We start from the raw sequence: 19,468 nt of genomic DNA on the forward strand, positions 1-19,468 counted from the left end.
TTCCCCGAGGTAACACACCTTCCTTGCGTTTCTGAGAGTTTTAGGAAGTACTGAATTACAAGGACTAAGCAGTCATTTGTGTGGGCTAATTTTTTATTTTCTGATTTTCCTGAATCAGCTCAGGCTGAATTCATACTACTTACGAGGAGAAGTCCTGAGGCAGAGGAGAGAGGGGAAGATAAGCCAGACATAAACAATTTCAAGAGATCCAATTCATCAAGGAAGCAAAGTATTAAATAAACCACTTCAGCTACACGCTTCTCAATAAAACTTGGTGTCTCTCAGCCTAAAGGAGGGTAAGCCGTCCAGCCCATCTGCCTTCCAGCCACTTACCCTGGATGACCTTGGTCCCCTCACCTGTGACACGTGTGTTCTCCAGGGAATCTTTGTAGAGATTTAACGATAAAACTATATGCAAAAGGGATACTTATTTGTTAGACAGTAGGCACTAAACAAATAATAAAATTATTTTATTTCATGAAAATGGGAGGTAGGTCTCCCAATTAAACATTCCTGATAGAATCCCAACAAGGACTTTAATTTATCTGCCAGAAATTGTAAAATAACTTTTCTTTTTTAAAGGATGTATCCATTCTCCCTACTTTTTACCAATCCTGGCTTTTATCCTGAAAATCTATTCCCAGAACTTGGCATCCATCTCCCATATTTAAATTCTTAAAGTTTGAAATTATGATGAAGCTTGGGCACATAAAGATTCACAACATAATTCACAGAATAAACAAAGACCACAGGAACAGGGCCACTTCCAGACCCCATGTGCTCAGGACAGGCTCCAAACTTCATAAAATCAGATGCATGCTGTTTAAACAGAAAGAAAATTGAATGTGATCAAGGAGGCTGACATAGAGCACTGGCCGGCTCAAGAGACGACTCCTTCACCCCTCATCTGACTTAAGTCATCTAACAGTTATCAGTTGAGCTCTAACTAAAAGTAAAACAGGAGTAGGGTTGGAAAGTAAATTTTTTCCTACAATATATACATATTGTCAACTAAAAATTGGCACTTGTCATCTGCCTCTGATTTGATTAAGTCATGAGCCGCTGCAGCTGCTGACCTTGAACACCCTCTGAAAGTAGTTCAGGGTGGAGATCAGGAATGGGGCGCTCTGTGCTCTGGGAAAATGGGCAGAAAAGCCTTCAGATAGTTAGACATTTTCAGGAAATTTTATGAGCCCAAATTCTTGCATCTCCTCCTATCTAGAAAAGCACTAAAATCATTAACAGAGACACCTGTTCCTCGACTAGCAGCAGCCTCTGACTTAACGTATACTTGACTGTACGTCCCCCTTCAATGAAATCTCATATAATGCTGAACTCCCCCTGAACTTCAGAGCAGTTCCTCCGAGCTCTCTGAGATGCTGACACCTGGGCTCTGGTCCTCATTTTGCCCCAGATAAAACTTAACCCACAACTCTCACGTTGTGTGGTTTATCGACAGTACCACAAAAATTAAGCTTACATACTTGAACTCATAGTAAACATTCAGTATCAAACATTTCTTGACTTAAATTACTTTTTAAAAGTAAATAATTATTCCATTTTTTAAATATAGCATCTTTAAATATAAAGTAACAGATATTTGTGAATCTTAGGAAAATATATTCTGGAAAAATTTTTAGCTAATTAATAAAAAAGCTATTGTGTGGAGTTATAGAAATTCAGAAGTGGAAAAGAATAGTATTGTAACTCAAGTTCTTGTTTTAATTGCAGAGATCCTGAGGCCTCAAAAGACACATAAATTTGCCTGATTTTATACACTGTCCCTTAACAGAAATCCTAGAACTAAGATCCTGGTCTTTGAGAAACCAAGACTTGCTCTGCTGGTGCAGGGCTGAACCTGATGAAAATGGGTGGTGAGAAAGAACCAGAATGCAGGGGGCTGGGCGAGGCAGTGGAGGAAAGGAGGGTCTCACCTGGTCGTGGGTGAGAAATAGGCTCCCACAATGCTGGTGTGATGGGCATCCCTTAAGTGCCTGAAAACTACTACTTAGCACACCTGCCACTGAAAAGCACACAAGCTGTTTAACTAGAAGGCTGACCAGGAGGCTTTCTCAGTGACACAACAAGCTATTTTCACATTAACTCTACAACTACAGGAAGAGAAAGAATAGAAAGCTGATATTAATTAATAATTTACACCAAGAGCCAAGGAATTTCCAGGAGAAATATAAAGACTTGTTGGAAGTTTCATTATATGAACTTACTGCCAATTCAGTTGTCTTAAAAATTGTTCTGTAAAATATATTGTCCTTTGCTGTTCCAAATCACATTTGAAAGAAATAATGTTTCTTAACGGTGTTTCTGGAATTTTCTTCTATTTCCTAACACCAAATCTCAGAGCTTTAAAGAAATGGAGGGTTGGAATTTTGTCCACTCTTCTCTAGGCAATTTGTTGTTCCTTCAAAGAACAAGGGGGGAATCACTCACAAAAGCATTTGAGCATCAGGCTACTTACATTTCCTCTGGAAGTCTTGGAAAATAACGTGGAAATGAACAGCAGGACAGAAACCTGGCGGGAGGGTCACTGGCTAGAAGGTGAGAAGAAATGTGTTCTCCAACGTGCTCTGGTAGCCACTAGTTTAAATAAGCTGAGCAATTGTTCAAGCATACACGCACCTCTACGTGAAAATCTCAACCGTTACCAACCGCTCAGTGCAGCCCGAAGAATGGGCGGACTGCAGAGGCCCCCGGCGGCTCATCGTGGTATCTTACACCATATGAAGGATGATCGGTTCCTCCCCGCCCACTCCCTCCCCTCCCCTCGAGGGTGAAGGCTGGTCCTGAGTTGAGCTTACCTCATAGCAAGCTGTCTCTCAGCCCTCTGTCTAAAGCAAGATAAAAGCAGGAAAGCTACCTGGCACTTTACAGAACCATCCCAAAAGGGAACTGAAGCACCTTTCTTCCCTCCTCTCTGCTGCCTGGAATGTGGACCTGATGGTTGACCCTCAGGCAGCCACTTTGGGCCATCAGGTTGATGGGCTGAAGATAACAGGCATCTTGTTCTCTGACCCAGAGGCCATCATGCAAACCAGCCCTGGGCTACCGATTGCTTGACTTCTTTATGTAAGAGGGAAATACAGTTTTAGCATGTTTAAGCCACTGCTGTTATCTGGGGAACTAGGTGTTGTACATTGCCATGGTAAGACCTAATAATAAAGTTAAATATTCACCAAAAACTATTTACCAAATAGTTAATAAATGATAAAGAGATCTTGATTTTTGTTTTAATGCTATGAAATGTAAATCAAGTTTCAGCATATGCCAGTAAAACAAGACACTGTGGAGATAAAGCAAAACAGAGTTCGTAGAACAGAGACCCAAAGCATCCTCCTCTCCAAGGCACAGAAGGACAGCCGTGACTCTACGTGCCAAGGCTGGAGTCACATGGGGTCCCTGTTTTCCTTGTCTTGGGTTATGTTTTGTTTCCAGCCTTGGGAAAAATGGATAAGACTGCTGGTCAAATCATTTCAGGAGCAGCTTCCATCGTGTAGAACCCCTGTCTCTTCCTTTCCTCTGCCTCCTGGAATGTTCTGACACAATTAATCAGTCCAGCCTTCTAAATTGAGCAAATGGGGCTCAATCAATCTGCTTTTAGACAGAGTTAAAAATAGACATTAAAAAGCATAACTAGGAAATCTTATCTTCCAGAGGTCATTTCACAGATGAAATAGGAGAATATCTGTGAATCACTCTGTAAACACTAAGTACAATACAAACAATATTAGTACTGATTCTATGTTAGATTCATCAATAAAGGAATACAGAACCCTTTCTTACCAGAAGGAAAAGGTGCTTTGTAATTTTCTGTCACTTTAATTCTTCAAAAGTTTCTATAAATTTGATGTCTTTAAAAACATCAATGCACATTAGGGACTAATTTTAAATCCTTCACCTCCCCCTGTTTAACACATATCAAGAATGTTACCATTTCTAGATATTTTATTTAGGAAAGCCTTTGGTATATATGAGGCACAGAGCACGGCAAATTGTCAGAATCACTCAGGATAGGAAAACCATTTTGGATACCCGAACTTGAGGACATGAAGAAGATGCCTGACATGTCCCACTGACATTTCAAGCTATTCTTTTTCAAACACTTGTTTCTTCTTGGTCCAGAACAGACACGCATTTGTTGATGTGAGACTCTTTAAGTGAAAAGGTCAACCCATCATTGCCACTTTAGAGACTGAAATCTTACCCTCCTCATCCATGTGGACATAGCATCCTTACTGATTCCTAACATGAAAAATGACCATCAATGACATCTCAGGATGCTCCAATGCAGAGGTTCTCTGCTGCAGTGAGGAGGAAAGAGCCGTGTGCTTCAAGATGTACTTACTGTCTGTAGCTCACTTGGGAAGACACTGTAACTTGTCTAAGCTAAAGCTTAAAAGTGGAGAATAGAGACAACATCCATGGCAAAGGGCATTCGGAGGCTAATTCCTTGGCCCCACTTCATTGCTTCTCAAGAGCTGTGGGCAATACCTTGAGAAAGGCAGCAACGTGGTACCCAAGTCAGCAAAAAGCTGCACCTCCTACTAGTTGACAGTAAAGCAAGTGTCATCTGGCTCAACAGATCTCCCTGTGTCTCTACAGTGTATGGCTATATTTTCTTTATTTTCTCGGTTGGGAGACACTCCATTTTTGAAAATCCCCCTCCCTGCAGTAGAAGTTCTTAGTTTCCCAATCAGAATGCAGGGTTGAAGGGGGGATAACAGAGCTGATAAAACATAGATCACTATTTATTCCTTGATATATTTTTGCACATGGACTAAAAATCTTTGGGTCAGTTGGACATCAAGATCATATCTAATTTACACAATTGTCAACTGTCATTTTACTACCAGCTCCTGAAACAGTCACGTGGTCACTAGGTTTTTTTTTTCCTTCCTTTGACCCTGGATTTGATGATTTCTAACCAGACACAATAGATTTTTGAAAAGAAATGTTTCACCTTTTGTTTTTAAACTAAATTTGTGTACCTGACCCTGACTTCACTCTAACATTCACAAAAAGCTATCCAAGGACACCCCCTTTTGACATCATCTCTAGATGTCTCGAATACACTGCTGAGCTGATTCTTCCAGATCATTAAAATATATATGCACATTATGCTGTGGTCCTCTTCAATTTGTGGTGTTTTCAGTAATCATTACCTCTTTGGATACTTTATTACACATTTAGCATTTCTTTATCCAATTCAGTTACATTAGTATATAAGATTTCAAAAGAACTGGTTTCTCAAAATCATGATATTTAACATCTATGGCCTTTTCTTAATCAAGTAATTCTATAAGGCTGTCAAGGACAGCAGTGTAAGTTGTGTGTGGTGATTGCTGCTTCAGAGTCTCCGGTCCTGCCCCATGATCTTGCAGGTGTTTACGCATCCTTGTGAATGTCAACACATCAGTCTATTAGGAGCTGAAATTAAACTACCTGGATGCTAATTTTTCTTTTAAAAACAATAAACTCAATTTCCCCTACTAATTCTTTATTGTTTCTCATACTGAGGCTCACCACTTTTCCTAATATATATGTTTGGTGGGGAGGGGGGCACAGCCCTGAAAGCCTGCAGACAGCACCCACTCTAGAAGATTAACCAGAGGTGACCGTGGATGTTGTGTGACTTCAGCCACTGAGCATGAGCACCTGCTGTCCCTCCAACTGTTCTGCCTCCATTGCTGACAGTCCTGAAGGTCACTGTCTCTTGTAAAATTCTACAACATTACAGTTCATATATTTTTAAAATGTATCAAATTGTGAAAGTCGTCTGTTGATTGTGTAAAATGGGGGGTACTTGCCTTTGCTCATTTCAGGCTAAACTAAGGCCAGAAGGACACACACACACACACACACACACACACACACACACACACACACTCACTCAGTTCCGAGTGCCCCCAAAGAAAAGTTTGAAAGTCTTCGGGACAGTGGTGGCACTCAAACCTTTGGAATTTTGAGCTCTGTGAAATTATCACTTATTCAGAAATTAAGCATTATAGTTCTAGACCAACAGAATCAGAGTCCCCCACAAGTTACTTACCAGAATTTTTTTAAAGAAACTATCTTCCCTAAAATCCAATGATAAATCAAATATCCATGGAAAGAATATAAATCAGTAATATCAAGCAACAATTTCTACACTAATGCTGATTAGCCATCAGCCCAAACCAAAGGACATAGAAATAAGACACCTGGAGATAAAGAGATGGAAGAAAGGTATTAAAAAGCAAGAATATAAAAGAAGTAATGGCCCTATGGAAACCTGCTCATTTTTTTGAAATAATTACTTGGTTAAAGGAACTCACTCTTGAGGATTGGTAATGCACCAAGAGGAAATCTAGCAGGGAAAAGAAGCAGAAGCAGGTCTCAGTTTTCTCCGAGGCTGATCCTAAATGAAAAAAAAATTTCCTTGGCTTCCACAATACACAACCTGCATTGATGCCTAAGCAGAAGAGTGAGGAGGAGAGAAAACCGAATGTGTGTGGAAGCCATCCTTCACCAACACTGCTGGAAACACAGAATTGTGGTGTTGGGGCACTGCCCGACCAATATATATATAACAGCAGGAATAAGCTCTAACTAGGTTTCTGAGCGAAAAATGCTTTTAGCTTTAAATCTACTCAGGTAAACATGCAGAGAAATCATGGTAAGTGCTTGAGATTTAGCCTTGCTGTTTAGGTGAGATAAAGGAATTCTTCTACACTTGTTCCATTTTGGAAACATATGTGAGTGGAAGCCAACTTTCACCTAGGTTTTTGAGAACCCAGTTTCTGGCCTCGGGGAATTACAGTACTTACTTATATAAGGGGAGGCACAAGCTCCAGTTGGCTTTTCCATTCCAAAGAGCTTTTACTTGAAACCGGCTTTCAGAATCATGCTGAGAAATCAGAGTTAGTGTTTCTATATGTCACTCCACCTTTTATGCTGTATGAAAGAACTCCACACCACATGCTCAATTTTTAGATAATGTATGAGCTTGGAAGCTGTCCTTCAACTAGCTAATTGGGAACCCACAGTTTCTGGGGTAGGGAAACTACGCTACATACATATCTATGGGGATGCACTAGTACCAAAACGGTTTTTCACTGCAAACCGCGTTTACTTGCAACCGGCTCTGAAAAACACACTGAGAAATCAGAGTAAGTGTTTTTGTATGTCACTTAACCGTCAATGCTGGACGAAAGAACGCCTCTCCACATGATAACTTCTGACATTTGAATGTGTGTTGGAGGTGTCCTTCACCTTACTTGTTGGAAACCCAGAGTTTCTGGTCTAGGGGAACTACGCTACTTACATATGTAACCGGAGGCAGTCGCTCCAACGCGGTTTTCCTAAGCAAACCACTTTTACTTTGAAACCAGCGTTAGTAAACATGCTGAGAAATCAGAGAATGTGTTTCTACATGTCATTCTGCCTTTTATGATGGATGAAAGAACGCCACTCCACATGCTCTATTTTCAAATCTGCATATGTATGGAAGCCGTCTTTCACCTATTTGTTGGGAACCATAGTTTCAGGACTAGGGGAACTACGCTGCTTTCTTATATTTGGGGACGTCCTAGCACCAACTCGCATTTCCACTGCAAACCGCTTTACTTGAAACCGGCTTTGAGAAACATGCTGAGAAATCAGAGATAGTGTTTCAGTATGTCACTTAACCTTCAATGCAGGATGAAAGAACGCCTCTCCACATGCTCACTTATGACAGCTGGATGAGTGTTGGAGACGTCCTTCACTTAAAATGTTGGAAAACAAGAGTTTCTGGTCTAGGGGTACTACGCTGCTTATATATCTAAGAGGAGGCACTCGCTCCAATGCAGTTTTCCACACAAACAGCTTTTACTTTTAAATCGGCGTTAGTAAACATGCTGAGAAATCAGAGAATGTGTTTCTACATGTCACTCTGCCTTTTAAGATGGATGAAAGAACGCCACTCCACATGCTCTATTTTCAGATCTGTATAAGTGTGGAGGCCGTCCTTCACCAAGCTTGTTGGGAACCCAGAATTTCTGGACTAGGGAAACTACGCTGCTTTCATATATATGGCAACGTACTAGCACCAACTCGGTTTTCCTATGCAAACCGCTTTTACTTGAAACCGGCTTTGTGAAACATTCTGAGAAATCAGAGTAAATGTTTCTGTATGTCACTTAACCTTCAATGCTGGATGAAAGAACGCATCTCCACATGCTCACGTCTGACAGATGAATGTGTGTTGGAACTGTCCTTCACCTAACTTGCAGTAAACCCATTGTTTCTGGTCTAGGGGAACTACGCTACTAACATGTCTAAGGGAAGGCACTCGCTTCAACGTGGATTTCCACAGCTAACTACTTTTACTTTGAAATAGGCGTTAGTAAACATGCTGAGAAATCAGAGAATGTGTTTCTACATGTCACTCTGCTTTTTATGCTGGGTGAAATAAGGCCTCTACACATGCTCTATTTTCAAATCTGTATATGTATGGAAGCCGTCCTTCACCTAGCTTGTTGGGAACCGACAGTTTCTGGACTAGGGAAACAACGCTGCTTTCATATATATGCGAACGAACTAGCACCAACTCTCATTTCCACTGCAAGACGTTTTTACTTGAAACGGATTTCAGAAACATGCTAAGAAATCAGAGTGAGTGTTTCAGTATGTCACTTAACCTTCAATGGTGGAAGAAGGAACGCCTCCCAACATGCTCACTTCTGACATCTAAATGTGAGTTGGAGCCATTCTTCAAATAACTTCTTCGAAAACAAGGGTTTCTGGTCTAGGGGAACTACGCTGCTTACATATCTAAGCAGAGGCTCTCGCTCCAAAGCGGTTTTCCACAGCAAACCGCTCTTCCTTAGAAACTGGCATTAGGAAACATGCTGAGAATTCAGAGTAAGTATTTCTGTATGTCACTTAACCTTCAATGCTGGATGAAAGAACGCCTTTCCACAAGATCACTTCTGACATTTGAATTTGTGTTGGAGACGTCCTTCTCCTAACATGTTGGAAAACCAGAGCTTCTGGAAAACGGGAACTACCCAATTTACATATCAAAGTGGAGGAACTCGATTCAAAGCACTTTACCAAAGCAAAGTGATTTTTCTTTCAAACCAGCGTTTCACAGTTAACATAAAAGGCAGAGTGAAATGTACAAACACGTTCTCTGATTTCTCAGTATGTTTCTTAAACCCGGTTTCAAGTAAAAGCGGTTTGCACTGAAAAACTGAGTTCGTGCTAGTACGTCCCCATATATATGAAAGCAGCGAAGTTTACCTTGGACTGAAAATCTGGGTTTCCAACAAGCTAGGTGAAAGGCGGCTTACACACTCCTACATTCTTGAAAATTGAGCATGTGGAGAGGCGTTCCTTCATCCAGCATAAAAGGCAGAGGGACTTCTAGACACACATTCTCTGATTTCTGAGCATGTTTCTTACGCCGGTTCCAATGTAAAAGCGGTTTGATCTGGAAAACGAAGTTGGAGCGAGAGCCCCCCCCCTTACATATGTAAGTAGCGTAGTTCCCCTCTACAAGAAACTCTGGGGTTCCAACAAGTTAGGTGAAGGACAGCTCCAAGAGAAATTCAGATGTCAAAAGTGAGCTTGTGGAGAGGCTTCTTTCATCCAGCCTTGAAGGTTAAGTTACATACAGAAACAAGTACTCTGATTTCTCAGCATGTTTCTCAAAGCAGGTTTCAAGTAAAAGCCGATTGCAGTGAAAAATCAAGTTCGTGCTAGTACATCCCCATATATTGGAAAGCAGCATAGTTTACCTTGGACTGAAACACTGGGTTTCCAGAAAGCTAGGTGAAGAACGGCTTTCACACTCGTACAGATCTGATAATTGAGCATGTTGAGAGGCGTTCCTTCATGCAGCATAAAAGGCAGAGGTATTCTAGACACAAATTCTCTGATTTCTAAGCATGTTTCCTAAAGCCTTTTTCAATGTAAAACCAGTTTGCTGTGGAAAACCGCGTTGGAGCGAGTGTCTCCCCTTAGATATGTAAGTAGCGTAGATCCCCTATACCAGAAACTCTGGATTTCCAACAAGTTAGCTGAAGGATGGCTCCAACACAAACTCAGATGTCAGAAGTGAGCTTGTGGAGAGGCGTTCTTTCATCCAGCATTGAAGTTTAAGTGACATACAGAAATAATTACTCTGATTTCTCAGCATGTTTCTCAAAGCCGTTTTCAAATAAAAGTGGTTTACAGTAAAAAACCGTGTTGGTGCCAGTACGTCCCCATATATATGAAAGCAGCGTAGTTTACCTTGGACTGAAACTCTGGGTTTCCAACAAGCTAGGTGAATTACGGCTTCCATACTCATATATTTCTGAAAATTGAGAATGTTGAGAGGCGTTCCTTCATGCAGCATAAAAGGCAGAGGTACTCTACACACACAATCTGTGATGTCTCACCATGTTTCCTAACACCGTTTTCAATGTAAAAGCGTTTTGCTGTGGAAAACCGCTTTAGAGCGAGTGCCTCCCCTTCCATATGTAAGAAGCGTAGTTCCCCTATACAAGAAACTTTGGGTTTCCAACTAGATAGGGGAAGGACGGCTCCAACACAAATACAGATGTCAGAAGTGAGCTTGTGAAGAGGCGTTCTTTTATCCAGCATTAAAGTTTATGTGACATACATAAACATTTACTCTGATTTCTCAGCATGCTTCTCAAGGCCGGTTTCAACTAAAAGCCGTTTGCAGTGTAAAACCGAGTTCGTGCTTGTTCGTACCTATATATATGAAAGCAGCTTAGTTTACCTTAACTGAAACTCAGGGTTTCCAACAACCTAGGTGAAGTACGGATTCCAAAATCATAAAGCTCTGAAAATTGAGCATGTGGAGAGGAGTTCCTTCATGCAGAATAAAATGCAGAGGTATTACAGACACACATTCTCTAAAATTTCAGCATGTTTCCTAACGCCGTTTTCAATGTAAAAGCGATTTATTGTGGAAAACCACGTTGGAGTGAGCGCCTGCCCTTAGATAAGTAAGTAGCTTAGTTCCCCTATAACACAACCTCTGGTTTTCAAACAAGTTAGGTGAAGGTCGTCTACAAAACAAATTCAGATGTCAGAAGTAAGCCTGAGGAGAGGAGTTTTTTCATCCAGCATTGAAGGTTAAGAGATATACAGAAACAGATTCTCTGAGTTGTCAACATGTTTCTCAAAGCCGGTTTCAAATAAAAGCGCTTTGCAGTATAAAACCGAGTTCATGCTAGAAAGTTCCTATATATATGAAAGAAACGTAATTTCCATTGGACTGAAACTCTGGGTTTTCAACAAGGTAGGTGAAGGATGGCTTCAACACTCATTCAGTTCTGAATATTGAGAATGTGGAGAGACATTCATTTGTCTAGCATAAAGGGAATGGTTTGCAGTAGAAACACCTACACTGGATTCTCACTATGCTTCCTAGTGCTGGTTTGAAGTTCATGCAGTTTTCATTGTAAATACGAGTTGTAACTAGTATCTCCACATTTATACAAATGTAGTGAATTTACCCACTCATAAGAAACTGTGTGTTCCCAACAAGAAAATTGATTGAAGACTTCACACACACATAACACTCAGAATTGTGCAAGTGGAGAGAAGTTCGTTCATCTATAAAAAGGAAAAGGGTTGAAATAGAAACACATACCCTGGACTCACAGTATGATTCAGAGTGCCGCTTTGAAGTTCACGCAGTTTTCACTGTAAAACCGAGTTGGAGCTAGTACCTCCCCATATATATGCATGTAGTGTATTTACCCACTGAAAAGAAACTGTTTTCCCAACAGGTAAGGTTTCTGATTACATGCACAAATATTTATCTGTCAGAATTGAGAATGAGAAGAGAAGTTCGATCATCCAGTATAAATGGAATGGAATGTAGTAGAAAAAATTACTCTGGTTTCTCAGTACCTTATCCTAGATCCGGTTAAAATTTCATGAAGTTTTTCTGTAAAGCAGAGTTGGAGATAGTAATCCCCATATATATGTATGTAGGGCAGTTTCCAACAGAAAACAAAATGTGTTCTCAACAACCTAGAAGACTGAAGACTTCCAACACACTTAACACGCACTATTCAACATATACAGAGACGTTCGTTCATCTAGCAAAAGGGAGTGGTTTCAGTAGAAAGACTTATAATGGTTTCTTAGTCTGTTTCCTAGTGCCGGTTTAAAGTTCATGAGGCTTTCAGAGCAAAACGAAGTAGGAGCTAGTACATCCCAATAAATATATATGTAGTGTTGTTTCCAAAAAAAAAATTTTTGTGTTCCCAGGAAGATAGGTGAAAGATGGCGTTCATGGACAATTATCACTCAGAAATGAGCTTGAGGAGAGACGTTCATTCATATAGCATAAAGGTAATGGTTTGCACTTGAAACACTTATTCTGTTTTCTCAGTATTTTTCCTACTGTCGGTATGAACTTCATGCAGATATCATTGAAAATCAAAGTGGCAGCTACGACCTCCCCTTATAAATGAATGTAGGGTTTTTAGGAACTAAAAAGAAACTTAATGTTCCAAACAAGATAGGTGAAGGAGGTCTTTAACACACATTTATCACTCAGAAATGAGCATGAGGAGAGACAATCGTTCACCTAGCACAAAGAAAATGGGATACAGGAGAAAACATTATTCCGGTTTCAAAGTCTGTTACTTAGTGCTGTTTATACCTCCAGCACTTTTCACTATAAAACAGAGATAGAGATATTACAACCCCATATATATGTGTGGAGGGTAGTTTGCTTTTGAAAGGAAAATTTGAGTTCCAAAAAAGCTACGTTACGGACGGCTATCACACATATTTATCTCTCAGAAGAGCATGTGGAGAGACGTTCGTTCATCTAGGACAAAGGGAAAGGGTTGCAGGAGAAACTTTTACACTGTTTTCTCAGTATGTTATTTTCTGCAGGTTTGAAGTTCCTGCAGTTTTCACGGTAAAATCGAGTTGGATCTAGGACCTGCTCATATATATGTATGGAGTGTTGTAAGCAACTAAAAAGAAACTTTGTGATTCCAGCAAGCTAGGTGAAGGACGGCTTTAAAACACACATATCTCTCAGAACAGAGCACGTGTAGAGACGATCGTTCATCTAGCACATTGGGAATGGGTTCCAGGAGAAACTTTTAAAACGGATTCCCAGTCTGTTTCCTAGTGCCGGTTTGAAGTTCCTGCAGTTTTCACTGTAAAACTGAGTTGGAGCTTGTGCCTCCCCATATATATGTATGGATTGTAGTTTGCAACTGAATAGAAATGTTGTTTTGCCAACAAGCTAGGTGATGGACGGCTTTAACACACAATTATCTCTCTAAACAGACAACGTGTAGAGACGTTCATTCATCTAGCATATTGGGAAAGGGTTTCAGGAGAAACTTTTAATCAGAGTTTCCAGTCAGTTTCCTAGTGCCGATTTGAAGTTCCTGCAGGTTTCACGGTAAAACTGAGTTGGAGCTTGTGCCTCCCCATATATATTTATGGAGTGTAGTGTGCAATTGAAAAGAAACTTTGTGTTCCCAACAAGCTAGGTGAAGGACGGCTTTCACATACACTTATTTCTCACAACAGAGCATGTGGAGAGACGTTCGTTCATCTAGGAAAAACGGAACGTTTTCCAGGAGAATCTATTACTCTGGTTTCTAAATCTTTTTCCTAGTGCCGGGTAGAAGTTCCTGCAATTTTCACTGTAAACCCGAGTTGGAGCCTGTGCCTCACCATATATATGTATGGAGTGTAGTTTGCAACTGAAAAGAAACTTTGTGTTCGCAACAAGCTATGTGAAGGACGGCTTTCACACACACATACCTCTCAGAAATGAGCATGTGGAAAGACGTATGTTCATCTAGCACACAGGGAAAGCATTTCAGGTGAAATTTTTAATCTGGTTTCTCAGTCTGTTTCTTAGTACCTGTTTGAAGTTCCTGCAATTTTCACTGTAAACCCGAGTTGGAGCTAGTAACTCCCCATATATATGTATGGAGTGTAGTTTGCAACTGAAAAGGAATTTTGTGTTCCCACCAAGCTAGTTGAAGGTTGGCTTCCACACACCCTTATATCTCAGAACTGAGCAAGTGGAGAGACGTTCGTTCATCTACCACAAAGGGAACGGTTTGCAGGAGAAACTTTTACTCTGGTCTCTCAGTCTGTTTCCTAATGCCGGTATGAATTTCCTGCAGTTTTCACTCTAATACTGAGTAGGAGACTGTAACTCCCAATATAAATGTATGAAGTGAAGTTTGCAACTGAGAAGAAATTCTGTGTTCCAAAAAAGCTAGGTGAAAGGTGGCTTTAATACAGACTTATCTCTCAGAATTGAGCAAGTGGTGAGACTTTCGTTCATTTAGCACAAAGGGAACGGGTTGCAGGAGAAACTTTTACTCTGGCCTCTCAGTCTGTTTCCTAGTGCCGGTTGAAAGTTCATGCAGTTTTCATTGTAAAACCGAGTTGGAGCATGTGCCTCCCCATATATATATATATGAAGTATAGTGGGCAACTGAAAAGAAACTTTGTGTTCCCAACAAGCTAGGTGAAGGACGGCTTTCACACAAACTTATCTCTCAGAAATGAGCATGAGGAGAGACGTTCTTTCATCTATCACAAAAGGAACGTGTTGCAGGGGAAACTTTTACTCTGGATTCTCAGTCAGTTTCCTAGTACCGGTTTGAAGTTCCTTCAGTTTTCACTGTAAAACCGATTTGGGGGTTGTGCCATCCCACATATATATATGGAGTGTAGTTTGCAACTGAAAAGATACTTTGTGTTCCCAACAAGCTCATTGAAGGATGGCTTTCACACACACTTAACTCTCTGAACTGAGCATGTGGAGAGAAGTTAGTTCATCTAGAACAAAGGAAATGGTTTGCAGGAGCAACTTTTCCTCTGGTTTCTCAGTCTGTTCCCTACTACCTGTATGAATTTCCTGCAGTTTTGACTGTAAAACCGAGTTGGAGCTTGTGCCTCCCCATATATATGTATGGATTGTTGTTTGCAACTGTAAAGAAACTTTGTGTTCCCAACAATCTAGGTGAAGGACGGCTTTCACACACACTTATCTCTCAGAAGTGAGCATGAGGAGAGACTTTCGTTCATCTAGCACAAAGGAAACGGTTTGCAGGAGCAACTTTTCCTCTGGTTTCTCAGTCTGTTCCCTAATACCTGTCTGAATTACCTGCAGATTTGACTCTAAAACCGAGTTGGAGCTTGTGCCTCCCCATAAATAAGTATCGAGTGTAGTGTGCAACTGAAAAGAAACTTTCTGTTCCTAAAACTTAGGTGAAGGACGGCTTTCACACAAACATTTCTCTCAGAACTGTGCATGTGGATAGACGTTCGTTCATCAAGCACAAAGGGAACGGGTTGCAGGATAAATTTTATTCTGTTTTCTCAGTCTGTTTCCTACTGCCAGGTTGAAGTTCCTGCAATTCTCAATGTATAACAGAGGTGGAGCATGTGCCTCACCATATATAAATGTATGGATTGTAGTTTGCAACTGAAAAGTAAATTTGTGTTCCCAACAAGCTAAGTGAAGGACGGCTTTCACTCAAAATTATCTCTCAGAAATGAGCATGAAGAGAGACGTTCTTTCATCTATCACGAAACGAACGGGTTGCAGGAGAAATTTTTACTCTGGATTCTTAGTCTGTTTCTTAGTACCGGTTTGAACTTCCTTCAGTTTTCACTGTAAAACCGATTTGGAGGTTGTGCCTCCCCATATATATGAATGGAGTGTATTTTGCAACTCAAAAGGAACATTGTGTTCCAAACAAGCAAGGTGAAGGATGGCTTTCACACACAATTATCTCTCTGAACTGAGCATGTGGAGAGACGTTCGTTCATCTAGCACAAATGAAACGGTTGTTAGGAGAAACTTTTACCCTGGTTTCTCAGTCTGTTTCCTAGTGCCGTTTAGAAGTTCCTGCAGATTCCTCTGTAAAACCTAGTTGGAGCCTGTGCCTCTCCATGTATATGTATGGAGTGTTGTTTGCAACTGAAAAGAAACTTTGTGTTCCAAAAATGATATGTGAAAGACGGCTTTCACTCACACTTATAACTCTGAACTGAGCATGTGGAGAGACGTTCGTTCATCTAGCACAAAGGAAACGGTTGTCAGGAGACAATTTTCCTCTTGTTTCTCAGTCTGTTTCCTCGTACCGGTCAGAAGTTCCTGCAGTTTTCACTGTAAAACCGATTTGGAGCTTGAGCCTCCCCATATATATTTATGGAGTGTAGTTTGCAACTGAAAAGAAACTTTTTGTCCCCAACAAGCTAGATGAAGGACGGCTTTCACACACACATATCTCTCAGAACTGAGCATGAGGAGAGACGTTCGTTCATCTAGCACAAAGGGAACGGGTTGCAGGAGAAACATTTACTCTGGTTTCTCAGTCTGTTTCCTAGAGCCGGTATGAAGTTCCTGCAGTTTTCACTGTAAAAACGAGTTGGAGCTTGTGCCTCCCCATATATATGTATGGAGAGTAGTTGGCAGCTGAAAAGAAACTTTGTGTTCCCAACAAGCTAGGTGAAGGACGGCTTTCAAACACAATTAGCTCTCCGAACTGAGCATGTGGAGAGACGTTCGTTCATCTAGCACAAAGGGAATGGGATGCAGGAGAAACTTTTACAGTGGTTTCTCAGTCTCTTTCCTAGTGCCGGTTTGAAGTTCCTGCAGTTTTCACTGTAAAACCGAGTTGGAGCTTGTGCCTCCCCATATATATGTATGGAGTATAGTTGGCAACTGAAAAGAAACTTTGTGTTCCCAACACGCTAGGTGAAGGACGGCTTTCACACACACATATCTCTCAGAACTGAGCATGTGGAGAGACGTTCTTTCATCTAGCACAAAGGGATCGGGTTGCAGGAGAAACTTATACTTTGGTTTCTCAGTCTGTTTCCTAGTGCCGGTTTTAAGTTCCTGCAGTTTTCACTGTAAAACCGAGTTGGACCTTGTGCCTCCCCATATATATGTATGGAATGTAGTTGGCAACTGAAAAGAAATTTTGTGTTCCCAACAAGCTCGGTGAAGGACGGCTTTCACACACAATTATCTCTCCGAACTGAGCATGTGGAGAGACGTTCGTTCATCTAGCCCAAAGGGAACGGTTTGCAGGAGAAATTTTTACTCTGGATTCTCAGTCTGTTTCCTAGTGCCGGTTTGAAGTTCCTGCACTTTTCACTGTAAAACCGAGTTGGAGCTTGTGCCTACCCATATATTTGTATGGAGTGTAGTTGGCAAATGAAAAGAAACTTTGTGTTCCCAACAAGCTAGGTGAAAGGCGGCTTTCACACACACTTACATCTCAGAACTGAGCATGTGGATAGATGTTCGTTCATTTAGCACAAAGGGAACGGGTTGCAGGAGAAACTTTTATTCTGGTTTCTCAGTCTGTTTCCTAGTGCCGGTTTGAAGTTCCTGCAATTTTCACTGTAAAACCGTGTTGGAGATTGTGCCTCCCCATATATATGTATGGAGTGGATTTGGCAAATGAAAAGAAACTTTGTGTTCCCAACAAGCTACGTGAAGTACGGCTTTCACACACACTTATCTCTCCGAACTGAGCATGTGGAGATACCTTCGTTCATCTAGCACAAAGCGAACGGTTTGCAGTAGAAACTTTTACTCTGGTTTCTCAGTATGATTCCTAGTGCCGGTTTGAAGTTCCTGCAGTTTTCACTGTACAACCGAGTTGGAGCTTGTGCCTCCCCATATATATGTAAGGATTGTAGTTGGCAACTGTAAAGAAAATTTGTGTTCCCAACAAGCTAGGTGAAGGACGGCTTTCACACACAATTACCTCTCAGAACTGAGCATGTGGAGAGACGTTCGTTCATCTAGCACAAAGGGAACGAGTTGCAGGAGAAATTTTTATTCTGGTTTCTCAGTCTGTTTCCTAGTGCCGGTTTGAAGTTCCTGCAGTTTTCACTGTAAAACCGAGTTTGAGCTTGTGCCTCCCCATATATATGTATGGAGTGGAGTTGGCAACTGAAAAGAAACTTTGTGTTCCCAACAAGCTAGGTGAAGGACGGCTTTCACACACACTTATCTCTCAGAACTGAGCATGTGGAGAGACGTTCGTTCATCTAGCACAGATGCAGCGTGTTGCAGGAGAAACTTTTACTCTGGTTTCTCAGTCTGTTTCCTACTGCCAGTTTAAAGTTCCTGCAGTTTTCACTGTAAAACCGAGTTGGAGCTTGTGCCTTCCCATATATATTTATGGAGAGTAGTTGGCAACTGAAAAGAAACTTTGTGTTCCCAACAAGCTAGGTGAAGGACGGCTTTCACACACAATTACCTCTCATAACTGAGCATGTGGAGAGACGTTCGTTCATCTAGCACAAAGGGAACGGGTTGCAGGTGAAACTTTTACAGTGGTTTCTCAGTCGGTTTCCTAGTGCCGGTTTGAAGTTCCTACAGTTTTCACTGTAAAACCGAGTTGGAGCTTGTGCGTCCCAATATATATGTATGGAGTAGAGTTGGCAACTGAAAAGAAACTTTGTGTTCCCAACAAGCTAGGTGAAGGACGGCTTTCACACACACATATCTCTCAGAACTTAGCATGTGGAGGGACGTTCGTTCATCTAGCACAAAGGAAACGGATTGCAGGAGAATATTTTACTCTGGTTTCTCAGTCTGTTTCCTAGTGCCGGTTTGAAGTTCCTGCAGTTTTCACTGTAAAACGGAGTTGGAGCTTGTGCCTCCCCATATATATATATGGAGTGTAGTCGGCAAATGAAAAGAAACTTTGGGTTCCCAACAAGCTAGGTGAAGGACGGCTTACACACACACTTATCTCTCAGAAATGAGCATGTGGAGAGACGTTCGTTCATCTAGCACAAATGCAGCGTGTTGCAGGAGAAACTTTTACTCTGGTTTCTCAGTCTGTTTCCTAGTGCCGGTTTGAAGTTCCTGCAGTTTTCTCTGTAAAACCGAGTTGGAGCTTGTGCCTCCCCATATATATATATGGAGTGTAGTTGGCAACTGAAAAAAACTTTGCGTTCTCAACAATCTAGGTGAAGGGAGGCTTTCACACACACTTACCTCTCACAACTGAGCATGTGGAGAGACGTTCATTCATCTAGCTCAAAGGGAACGGGTTGCAAGTGAAACTTTTACTCTGGTTTCTCAGTCTGTTTCCTAGTGCCGGTTTGAAGTTCCTGCAGTTTTCACTGTAAAACAGAGTTGGAGCTTGTGCCACCCGATATATATGTATGGAGTGGAGTTGGCAACTGAAAAGAAACTTTGTGTTCCCAACAAGCTAGGTGAAGGACGGCTTTCAAACACAATTACCTCTCCGAACTGAGCATGTGGATAGATGTTCGTTCATTTAGCACAAAGGGAACGGGTTGCAGGAGAAACTTTTATTCTGGTTTCTCAGTCTGTTTCCTAGTGCCGGTTTGAAGTTCCTGCAATTTTCACTGTAAAACCGTGTTGGAGATTGTGCCTCCCCATATATATGTATGGAGTGGATTTGGCAAA

Source organism: Camelus bactrianus, chromosome 14, assembly GCF_048773025.1.
Source record: "Camelus bactrianus isolate YW-2024 breed Bactrian camel chromosome 14, ASM4877302v1, whole genome shotgun sequence".
Lineage (NCBI taxonomy): Eukaryota > Metazoa > Chordata > Mammalia > Artiodactyla > Camelidae > Camelus > Camelus bactrianus.